The following is a 12,940-nucleotide window of genomic DNA, read 5'->3' on the forward strand; positions in this document are numbered from 1 at the left end:
CATATTACGACTTCATCTGAAATCAAAGCAAAACATTTTGAATTTCATAATGTGAGCTAATGAGCTGATCCGTTTCCTCGTGGTTCATAATGAGTTATAATGAAAGTCCTAAAATTTTAAAATGTGTTTTTATGTATACCTTACGGCTATTTGCATGAGTTTATGTTAGATCTTTGCGATACACAGCGTCATTCGCATAGGGCGATTACCCTCAAGCACCTGAGCATACGATTTTCAAAAAATGACCATTATGAAACAGCTAGAAAAAATGAAAAAAAAAAATGTTCAATGGGCCGTTACGACTTTCGTAATGATCATGTAAATTTCCATAAGTCGGATCTTATCTGAACAAATAACAACAAATTAACTGATTCCGGAGTCAAAATGGTTCAGTTTAAGCATAAAGCAATCGCTCTCGGGCCAGATTATACATGCATTGTTTCACTCCACCCGGAATCAAATTGCATGCCTATCAGCTCTACAAGTTTCCCAATTTGGTTGATGAACTTCATAATAATGCAGCGAGAATTCATAAAACTTCATTATGAAATCATAATCAAGCTTAAATGGATTTAATGAGTCATTACAGTTTAATAAGGTTTCATTTGAGACCAAACGAGAACCGTTTCAATTTCATAATATAAGCCAATGAATTGCTTGTTTAAGCCAATCTTTGATAGTGCACCGATTTTGTTGCAAGAAATGTATATTGAGCGGTTTCTGATTGAAATTTCAGCCATTTCCTTTGCCATTTTCAAAAGTTACAGAATTGACAGGGTAAATTAGGTGCTGTACAACGTTCATTTGCCCACGTTCTACTGTTTTATTGCTACAACAAAAACTACTACAACGATTTACATGAAATTGTTTAGGTGAAACAAACGCATCATCAGATGTTCTCAGCCCAAAGCCCACATTTGAGCGATTTAGATGTATCCACTGCAGAGTTACAGTCAAATTTGGGTGTCCCGATTTTAAATTAAAAAAAGAAAAACGAGCGAGGAAGAAGCGGAACAGAATCATTTCGCAATCTCGGGCATGTTTTTGGAGTGTGAGTGGACGTGGGGATCAAAAATGCGATTTGGTAGGGAGGTTAGGGGCATAATGGACACTCTAAGCAAATGTGCACGTTAGGTATGTTAAGCAGACTAAAACTTAACATATTATCAGTATTCTTGAAACTTTAGCTTATGTACCACATGTTTCCATTATTTACAGCAGGTAGGGCAGCATCCATTTATTACGTAACGCTGAAATTGACATTTTTCGACCCCCCCCCCTCGTACCCGTCGTAACGCTTTTTTGTATGAAAACCCGGAAAATTTTTGTATGGTCCGTAACGCTCGGTCATACTCCCCCCCCCCCTCTTCCTAGAGCGTTACGTAATTTGTGGACGGCTCCTAGAGCGTTCCTAATTGTAAGGAAATAATGAATTGTAAACCGTGTATCTTTTTTGCTCCCCAAGTAGATTAACTTGAGGCTAAAACAAATGGATTGATTTTTTTTTTCAAAACGTCCTAAAACGCCTAAATGTATGCAACGCGTTTACAGCCCTTGCAATTACAAGTGTTCATTTTTCACCCGAAACGACAACCACATCAAAATGGACTTATGGACTTATCCACCGATGAACCGAATTCATCGCGGTTCGAGAATTTTGACACTAGAGCGGGGCCGTTTCCAATCAGAATTGGACGATTCTGATTGGAACAGACCCCGCTCTCGTGTCAAAATTCTCGGACCGCGATGAATTCGATTCATCGGTGGATAAGTCCATCCACCGATGAACAAAATTCACTCGGTTCGAGAATTTTGACTTTAGAGCGGGGCCATTTCCAATCAGACTCATTTAATTCTGATTGGAAACGACCCCGCTCTAGTGTCAAAATTCTCGGACCGAGTGAACTCGGTTCATCGGTGGATAAGTCCATTGCTATTTTTAGTAAATTCTTATCAAAAAAGTGAAATACTTCATTCATTCATTCCAAATACACTCAAACGCTTGCAATACACTTCATTTGCGCTGCTGATTCGAAATTTTTAAAATCCCATCATATAAAAAATAAATTTTAATTTCATCGATATGTTAGCTAATTTAACCCTAGTCGTGTATTGGGGTCATTATGACCCCATTCCATCCACTACGGCAGCGGGGTGAGCGTCAGCTAATGCATGAAGAAGGTTAAAGAGATATACAGGGGTTACTCAAAATAACTGGGACAGGTAAAATTTTCACTCTTCAAAAAATGTTCAACTCGCTGTAACTTTTCGAAAAGTGCATCAAATATTCTCATCATTTTTTACTGCAAGTTCATCAACTAGTTGTGTATCAGTAGTCCAATTTTGGAGAAGATCGGACCATTGTCCACGGAGTTATAACGATTCTAGAAAAAGGTAAAATTATCCGATAGCCAACTTTGAGCTGTTATATCTCCGGATTCGCTGAACCGAATGCTATGAAATTTTGGCCATTCATGACTTGTATAATGAGCTATGAAAAACCTTTGACTTAACTTAAAATTCTTAACACGGAAGAACGATTAGATGATTTTTCTAATAAAACACCAAATTATCCAAAACTTCAACATCGTTTCAAAATTCAAGATGCAAATTATAGTTCAATTAATTTCCCTCTAAATGACTTATATATAAATGTGTTTTGAAGGAAAGTTACAACATAGCCGCTAATAAATTGAGAAAGTAATGGGATCCATATTAGAAATTGATGAATTTACTAAAAAAACGTGAAATGAATGAAATCGTTATAACTTTTTCTCTTGTTAAAAATTTAAAGTTAAGTTAAACGTTTTAAAGAGTTCATTATATAAGTCATGAATGGTCAAAATTTCATTACAATCAGTTCATTGAATCCGGAGATATAAAAGCTCAAAGTTGGCTATCGAATAATTATACCCTTTTCAAGAATCTTTATATCTTCGTGAAGAATAACCCGATCTTTTCCAAATTTGAACCACTGATACACAACTAGTTGATAAACTTACAGTAAAAATTTGAGAATATTTGATGCCCATTTCAAAAAGTTACAGCGAGTTGAACATTTTTTGAAAAGTGAAAATTTTACCTGTCCCAGTTATTTTGAGTATCCCCTGTAAATGCCACCTTTGAAAAATAGAACGATGCCTTGTTCCTTCACACGTCTGCATGAAATGTTTAACTTGGACAAAACCAGGGGTGTCCATTTCGCCCGCCCCGGGTGTTCATTATGCCCCAAACCCCCCTATCATTAGCAATACAGTTCGAGCCGCGTTCGCTGCGTGGCAAACTCTTTTTCGGCAGTATTGAGGATGCGTGCTGCGATTTCTGAGAAGATGTCTTTAAAGCCTGGTGATGTTTTGCCAGTAGTGTTAGTTCCTTTTAGTCTATTCTGGAGAACGGTCTTCCAATACGTGATTAGTGAGTTCAGTCCGATGGTGGATAGTATTTATATCAGTAGTTTATCCCAATAAAAAGGTAATGTGTAACGAGTGTGATTTCCGGTAGAACGGTATGCAGTGTCAAAGAAATTCTAACAATACTGTCTTGAACGGAGACAATTATCAGTGTAGAACTCATTCCATGGGTAATGAGAGTCCAGTTAAAAAAAACATCAACGTCGGTTTCGCGTGTGTTCACAGTTGATCAGTAGCAGTAAACCCAATTAATTTAGTATGACGAAAAGCTTCTTGACTCAATCTTCTTGAAATATAATGCATTTCTTGCAAACGTGTTTGATAGGCATCACAGCGGTCATTTTTGATCAAATGTATTATTTCCATTTGTATTATATGCGTTTATATGCTGAAATATGAAATATGTAAACAGCGTAAACCGCTGATTAAATATTATCCTGATTAAACGTCGCGATCATCAAGTCAGTCTTTGATAATTTTATTCGCAATTTCATGAAACATTTCAATCATCAGATCAGATGACTCACACAATTGATTCATCTGTTCAGGGAATCCCCGTATTTTAGTCAAAGATTAGAATAGTATTGGTGCTTTTCTTTTCTTTTCGGGTTATTTTGAAACCCGTTTTTATTTTAATATATTTTGCCCGTTTTCACTGTTCGCTGCTGAATCGTTAAGAAAACAGGTATCATGCTACTGCATGAGGAGGCACAAGCTCAACATTCCTACTATGGTATGCCGGTGACAACGAAGAAAATAATTATGGATGGTGGAATGTATTCGTAGAAGAAGCATTTTGAATTTAAACCATAAATTACCTCTTATGCTAGGTGTTCAGCTCAAACGGGATCGCTCAAGTGATTTCCGTTCAGTGCATTTTCAGCCCAAAGAAGTTATTCAGTACCACACCAGCCAATAAATCAGAATTGTACTAAACAGTTTTAGTACAGGAAGTTATCCAGTACCAGTTATCCAGAGAGTATGTATGATATAGAAAATCAACTTTCAAAGTACTCCGAGCGTGGAAATGGATTTTCCGATTGATTTTTCCACGACTCTTCTTCTTCTTCTTCTTCTTCTTGATGGCTCTACGTCCCCACTGGGACTTGGCCTGCCTCGCTTCACTTTAGTGTTCTTTGAGCACTTCCACAGTCATTAATTGAAGGGCATTCTTTGCATGCCATTGCATGAATTTGTATATTGTAAGGCAAGCACAATGATACACTATGCCCAGGGAGTCGAGAAAATTTTCCCGACCGGAACAGGAATCGAACCCGCCGTGTCCGGATTGGCGATCCATAGCCTTAACCACTAGGCTAACAGGAGACCCCACGATTAGTTAATATGAAGTAACAAAGGTGAGCGAAAAAGGCGTTTCTAAAGGAAAATTCTGCCTTTTCAGTATCAAGCGCACTTTATCTTACTGACTGGGAGTTTTATCCAATCCTGTGAGCCAGAATTTTCTTGGATGCTTTTTTCAAACATAATGTAAGGCAGTGGCAACTATATTGCCACCTTATACACATATTTTTTCTGTTCGTTTAGAAAATTTTTACAACTTCTGTTTGAACTGATGGACACATTAGGCCTTTGTGAACACTATGATTTTTTTGAGCCATAACAAATATGAATGGGCTTTTTTAGAACAAAATGGCTCTCCAAAAATTGCCATTTTTGAGCGCATGAAGGTTTATAAGCTCGAAATTATGTTATGGTGAGCGAATTGAAAATTACATGATGGAGAATGAAAGGCCTATGTTCCTTTTACTTGTGGACAAAATTTCAACTTGATTGCTCCATTACTTTTAAAAACTCAGCCTTTTGAAAAAATGTACTATAATAAATGGGCATGTACTAAAATTGCCATGTCGTCCAAAATAATTGACCAATCGAGTTCAAATCCACACAAGTAACTCATAAATATTAGGGCAATAACCTGTCAAAAAATCAGCACGATTGATAAACGCATCCTTTCTTACAAAATCGACCATCGATTTTTTTGAAAATAAAAACGTTTCTGTTCCTTACACCACATGTAGAGGGATTAGGGGCATAATGGACACCCGGGGCGAAATGAACACCCCTGTTTTTGCCGAAACCGTTTAGTTTTATGTAAAACTTTTAATGCATAAGTGTAGAGGAACAAGTCATGGTCCTGTTTTTCAGAAGTACCATTTATATTGCTCCAAAATAACCAAAATATCATTGAAATTGAAATATGTTTTTCATATGGTGAAATTCTTATAATTTCGAAGCATATGAAGAATTAGCAATGGATGAAGTATTTTTTTTTTGTATCTGTATTAACGAGATTTTTAGCCCTAGGCTAGTTCATCTCGGGACCCACGATTTACTTCCCTTCCGAAGGAAGAACTCACATTTTGCGAGTTTGTCGGGAGTGGGATTCGACCCCAGGTCCTCGGCGTGATAGTGAAGTGTTCTAACCATCAGATCCACAGATCCGCTCCACAGATGAAGTATCTTATTTTTCATCAGAATTTACTTAAAATAGCAATTTTAATGCTGTAGTCCATTCGGGGCGAAATGAACACTGGCAATTACGAATGGATGTACGCGCATTGCATACTGATAGGCGTTTTAGAGAGTTTAAAAAAAAAAACAATCCGAAAATTTTAGCCTAAAGTTTATTCAATTAACTTTGATGTTATGCAAACTCGTCTAAGATGGAGTATTATATCTGTGGTATTGATCTCCGTAGGCAAATTACTTAACTGGTTGAGGTAACCAAAGAAATAGCATAAAATATGCAGGGGTGTCCATTATGCCCCGATGGGTGTCCATTTCGCCCCGTACCTTTCCCACCAGTCCTGAAAAACACACGGTTTACAATTCATTATTTCTTCACAATAAAGACATTCTACCTGCTGTAAATGATTGAAATACGTAGGAAACAAGTTTTAAGCCAACTGATATAAGTTTCTCTCGGTTATACGGGTCAAATGTACTCATTTGCTTAGGGTGCCCATTATGCCCCTAATCCCCCTACTTTATATTCCAATGTAGAACAAGTGGATTCCGTGCCTGGTTCTCTCGGCCTTATAAAGGGTTAATTATCATTTTATGGAATATACAGTTTCTTAGAGAAAATTCAGGTTATTGCATATGCCATTTAACATTCACCTAATGCACAACTGGGGGATCCGGTCTTTAGGTTAAAGTACGCTTAGCCAAAGTACGTCAGACCGAAGTACCGTAAACCGAATGGGTTGCTAAGCTTAAGTTTATAGGGTAGAACGGGTCAGTAGGCCGTCTTCCTAATTTTCTTCATTGACGATGTTAAAATTGAATTCCTAGAATATGTTTGATTACCTTGAGATTTTTTTTACATTATTTGAATCTAGGGCATTCTATGGATGAATACTGGTATATACTTCCATGATTTTACCATATTATTTTATCCTTTTCTCTTTTCTGACATTGATGATTTTCTTATGTTTATGTTATACTGCTACTAAAGTACTGATCATTTATTGATCACTCTGCCTACATTCCAATTTCCAACTGAAAATGTTGCTTCTTTTTACCCTTCTTACACCCATAAGAAGGGTATAAATATCGCTCGAAAAACCGCATTTCTATCCGATGCCCGCAGGGCCGAGTCTCATATACCAATGAACTCAGCTCGACGAACTGAGCAAATGTATGTATGTATGTGTGTGTGTGTGTGTGTGTGTGTGTGTGTGTGTGTGTGTGTGTGTGTGTGTGTGTGTGTGTGTGTGTGTGTGTGTGTGTGTGTGTGTGTGTGTGTGTGTGTGTGTGTGTGTATGTGTGTGTGTGTGTGTTTTTTTTTTTTTTTTTTCCTCCCAACCTCCCGAGCAGAGAAAACCGATTGGAAAAACTCTGCTACACCTTGTCGCCTCGATCCCCCTGGTACCACTGATGCGACTGCTTCAGGGGGGGCAATGCGCTCATGCGCTCTTCTTCTTCTGTGCTCATGCACATTTTGTCGCTTCTAAATTTGTTATTCTAATCTTTTTAGTGTTCGTACCTAACCTATCGCCATTCAGCGACACAGTTGGTACAAACATACACAATTTGTTATTCTAATGCCGTCCGTGTGCCATTCAGCACTCCGGCTTTTCGCGCACGACTCGGATAGTCCCCGACGGTGGATCTACCCTATCCGACGAAGAGTTCCCCGACACTGAAACTTCTTCCGTTACCGATACTTCCCAGGCTGGTGCCAAGGTCGGTTCTGAGATTCCGGTTGGAGACTGGCTTCCGGTTCACAGGCGCCCTGACGACCAAGCACCGGTGCTTTTTCGCGGTCTACTCGGTCTAGTCCCCGGCGGTGGACGGACCTAGCCTACTCCGACAGAGAAAGACCCCGACGGTGGAAGTTCTCTTGACACCGATGTTTTCAACCCGACCAGTAAGGTGCCGAAGTCGGCCCGGCGATTCCGGTTGGTGGTAGACTTCCGGTTCACCGGCGCCCCGACGACCTAAAACCGGTACTACGCAACGAACGACTCGGTCAAGTCCCCGGCGGTGGATCAAGCCTACTCCGATCGCGACCCAATACTCTTTGATCTTCGCGCCATCTCCGCTGGAGAGCTGACATGATCCGCGTGACCGCTCTGTTCACCGCATTCCATACGGTTTCGTCCTGACACATTTTCTCTACTACGTTGTTGGGACTCAGATTTCCAGCAGCGCTCGCTAGCATGTCACCACGTACTTCTTCAAATCGCGGACAGTCGAATATCAGTCTGTGTGTGTGTGTGTGTGTGTGTGTGTGTGTGTGTGTGTGTGTGTGTGTGTGTGTGTGTGTGTGTGTGTGTGTGTGTGTATGTGTATGTGTGTATGTGTGTGTGTGTGTGTGTGTGTGTGTGTGTATGTGCGTTACAAAAAAAAGTCACGCACGTTTCTCAGCCGTCTGTCAACCGATTTGAGTTCTCTTGGAAGCAAATGAAAGCTACTACATCCTAGTAGAACGCTATTGAATTTTTTTTCGATTGGACGTTTGGTTACCGAGATATCTCTCGAAGAGTATTCATGAGTCATACATCAAAACTTTTTAAGATTTTTGGACAAATGTATCATAATAAATATTTCGGCCGTTTGTCAATCGATTTGGGTTCTCGTGGCACCAAATGAAAGCTACAGCATCCTAGTAGATCGCCCAGAAATTTTATTTCAATTGGACATTTGGTGACAGAGATATCTTTCGAAGAGTACTTAGGATTTATACAACTAAACCTTTTGAGATTTTTGACCAAGTGTATCATAATAAATATCTTAGCCGTCTATCAACCGATTTCGGTTCTCCTGGCACCAAAAGAAAGCTACATCATTCTAGTAGAAGCCTATACAATTTCATTGGGATTGGACATTTGGTTACCGAGATATCTTTCAAAGAGTAATACAGGTTAATTATTTGAGAGGTTTTTGACCAAGGGTACCACAATAAATATCTCAGCCGTCTGTCAACCGATTTGGGTTCTCTAAGCACCAAATGAAAGCTACAATATCCTTGTAAAAGGCCCTGAAATTTTATTTCGATTCGACATTTGATTACTGAGATATCTTACGAAGAGTATTTCAATAAATTCTTTTATATTATTATATTCACTTGTTATCTTGCATGAGTTTTTGACCAGTCTATGGGAAATTATTTTTCAATAAATAATGCTGACTTCAATAAAGTGTATACTAGCAGGTTATTGTTTTCAACAAAATTACAAATAACAAATTACAAATACACAAGAATTCTATGAAAACTAACAATACGTTAATTGAAAGCTTTGAATTTATATATTGTGAGAAAAATGCAAGAACCGGACAGCCAAAATTACTAGCTAATGCCAAACCTGATTAACTTAGTAGATATATCGTTTTTGTCCTTTCTACACCATAACCATGAATACCAAGTACTTTGGAGCTAAATTAATCGACTGATTAAGAGATATTAGACAAAGTGTATCTCGCTGATTTTCTTACCCATTTGTTTATCGATTCAAGATCTTTTGGCAGTTAACAAAAGATACAATATTCCAGAATGTATAAGCTATATTTAAACATTCCATACAAGATTCTAGGAGGTGTCTGGCATTTCTGGTAGTTTAGTCCATGGTCTATGATGCTATTTTGGAAACCAATCCACTAGATGCCAAATCCACAGTATTTTCCAGAACTTTTGGTCAATTACACAAAATAAATATGTTAAATACAAATAATACAACACTTATTTTAATAAGTGTAAGAAGGGTTCTGTTCACCATAGGTGGATTGTATCGGGTTTTATAATACGCAGTTGTTTTTAGTTGTAATATAGCTTATTGACGGTAGTAATTTAATGAACCACTTACTGTCTCATGACAGATTTACCTTCTTTGACAAGTCGGCTATTCTTTTGAGTATTGGATTTTATATATGATCAAACTGGATTTTTTCATGGCTTTCAACTCAACCGGACTGCGGCCTAACTTACTTCGGCCTGACATAATTCTGCCTAAAGATCATTTAATGAAATTTTCCTTCTTTCAAACATAGGCTGTTCTTTCAAGTTGAGCTGCTCAATCAATCAATTTGACTGCTGATATATTTGTTTTCTTTCACTGACTTTTCGAGCCCTCTAAGCAGAATAACCTCTTCGAATGAGTGTAATCAGTCTTGTACCTGGGCGGAATTAAAAGGTACAAAACTGATCACACTCATTCGAAGATATTTGTTTTATTTTTTGGTTTTGTGACCAACTATTCTAGTATCTATTAGCGTTATAGTAAAAATCTTCATGAAAGATTCTCCCTTCTTTCATCATATACTGTTCTTTCAAAATATTGTCGGCAGTCTAACTACTAATATGTTCTATAGAAATATCAATTCCAAATGTTACTTCGGTCATGATTGATCCACTCATTTACAAAAAAAAATCTGATGAGTGCTTAGCTTCAAATCTATTTGTCAATCAAATTGAGTTCCATTGACTTTGCGTTTTAAATACCCATTAACATTATGCTCATAGACTTTCTTCGCAAGCAAGAATAATTTAAGACTTCAAGTTTAAGTTATCTGGATCATGTGTTTTACAATGCCAAAGAACTTTGGCAGAATACTACCACAATCTTGATGACTCGTTTTAAAGGTATTATGCGTTTAATGGGTGTTTTCATCGATTGAATATTCAATAATAAATAGAAAGAACAGCCTATGAATGAAAGAAGCGAAAATTATGATGAGCGTGTTCTTAGTTGAGTGCCATATCATTTTCAATCAGTACAACAGAAAAGAACGACCCATATTTAAAAGAAGAGCAAACCTCATTGAGGCATTCTGAAGAACATTCCCAAGTAACATTTTTAGTCAAATAGACTATCGGGAACCATCATAAAACCAAAACAAAAGGTATTAGGTTTTCAAAATGTTACTTGGGATATCTCTAAAAACTCATGATAAGAGGGAATGCACAATATCAATGAGATGTGAGAGTTTCCATGATCTTGATATCTTTCTAAAGACTACAACATCGACAGACTTTGTACTCAGGCTAACTTTCCACTATTTCGTTTCAATGACTAGTTCAGGCTATGGAGTGAATCAAGAAAATGATCAGAAACCAGTACTAAAAATAGATTTATAAATATTTCAGGGAAACGGTTCGTTCGGGGAATCGTTTTTCAGGGAAAAAAAACTTTCGGGGAAACTTCATTCGGGGAACTGGTTTTCGGGGAAATGTCGTACAATCAAATTCTATTAAAGTCCCTCCATTTAAGTAACGCAACTTAAATGGAATTTGACAGTATTCACAGCAAAACAAATGGAAATATGCTACGGTTTCGAAAACATCTCTTCTTCGAAAAGGTCATTAGGCTGAATAGGCCGAATAGGGACCTTTTCGGCCCAGTCATGAGGCTGAACACGTCATTAGGCCGAGCAGGTCATTAGGCCGAATAGATCATTAGGCTGCGTCATTGGGCAGCAACAATCGTTAGACCGCAAAAGTCATTAGGCTGCAAAAGGCTTTATGCCGAAACGGTCTTTATGCTGAAAAGGTCTTTATACAGAAAAGGTTTTTAGGCCGAAAAGGTCTTAAGGCCGAGAAGATGTTTAGGCTGAAAAGCTCTTAAGGCCAAAAAGGTGTTTGGGCCGAAAAGCTCTTTAGGCCGAAAAGGTATTTAGGCCAAAAAGTTCTTCAGGCCGAAAAGTTCTTTAGGCCGCAAAGGTCTTTAGGCTGCAAAGGTCTTTAGGCCGCAAAGGTCTTTAGGCCGCAAAGGTCTTTAGGCCGCAAAGGTCTTTAGGCCGCAAAGAGCTTTAGGCCGCAAACGTCTTTAGGCCGCAAACGTCTTTAGGCCGCAAAGGTCTAAATACGACGAGTAAGGTTTCTTGTACTTTCTTTTTGATCACTTATTCGGCCTAATGACCTATTCGGCCCTGAAACGAGACCGGTCAATACCGTAGCTCGATATGGGGCCAAAACGGACCAGCTGCTGATTGGTTGATTTATGCCATTAAAAAAAGCACAGAATTGAAACCACCACCCGACCGCACCCGAGTGCGTGTGGGCAGTGTTGTCAAAAGCAATTGAAAATATTGATCTGCTGTAGGTTTGGCGTCAGCTGTTCAGACACCGTGCGTTTTGTTTTGTTCGCGTTTGTTTGTTTTTTTTTTTTCAATCGAGTCGGTTTGCGTCGAAAACAAATTATTTTGAAGTGTCTTGGTATTGTAGTAATTTTCATCTGTGTGAATACCATGAAGTGCAAGGCATTTGGCTGTTTCCACAGTCGTACAAAGCATCGAGATCTTAAGTTTACAGATTTCCGAAAGATCCTCTCGTCCGTTCTCAGTTTTCGTGTGAGTCACGAGGATGAGCTTCCGTCGTTGGTAATCAAGCGGAATGATGGACTATACAGCGTAAATTTTATTGAACGAAAATCCGTGTGATACTGTGAGCCGTAGTAAATTTGCATTACATAATTTTAAAGGAAGTGAAAAATTTGTTGTATTGAATTGTATTAGTATTGAATATCATTTTATTTTCTCATTCAGAGAGTAAAACATCATTAATTCATGCTTATTTTTAAAATTGAGTAAGAAAACGGCTATCCAAAAAAAGGGTTATTGTATACATATTTAAAAACCCGATTTAATCCACCTATGGTGAACAGAACCCTTCTTACACTTATTAAAAATATTGTTGTATTATTCGTATTTAACAAATTTATTTTGTGTGATTGACCAAAAGTTCTGGAAAATATTGTGCATTTGGCATCTAGTGGATTGGTTTCCTAAATAGCATCAGACCATGCCAGACACCTCCTAGAATCTTGTATGGAAAGTTTAAAAAAAGAGCTTACATATTCTGGAATATTGTATCTTTTGTTAACTGCTTTGGGCCCATATAGCCGAGGCGGTAAACGCACGGGTATTCAGCATGACCATGCTGAGGGTGATGGGTTCGATTCCCGGTCGGTCCAGGATCTTTTCGTAAAGGAAATTTCCTTGACTTCCTTGGGCATAGAGTATATTCGTGCCTGCCACACGATATACACATGCAAAATGGTCATTGGCAG

At 38.2% G+C, this 12,940-nt stretch overlaps 1 protein-coding gene across 1 annotated transcript in view; it reads left to right on the plus strand.

Annotated features, from left to right (window-relative positions):
• Positions 1–3,345: 3,345 nt before the first annotated feature.
• LOC115268184 (uncharacterized) overlaps positions 3,346–12,940 on the plus strand; it is a 37,896-nt gene continuing 28,301 nt past the window's right edge. The window contains exon 1 of the mRNA XM_062844507.1: positions 3,346–3,471. The gene's annotated coding sequence lies outside the window, so the exon portion shown is untranslated. The remainder of the gene's footprint in view (positions 3,472–12,940) is intronic.

Source organism: Aedes albopictus, chromosome 1, assembly GCF_035046485.1.
Source record: "Aedes albopictus strain Foshan chromosome 1, AalbF5, whole genome shotgun sequence".
Lineage (NCBI taxonomy): Eukaryota > Metazoa > Arthropoda > Insecta > Diptera > Culicidae > Aedes > Aedes albopictus.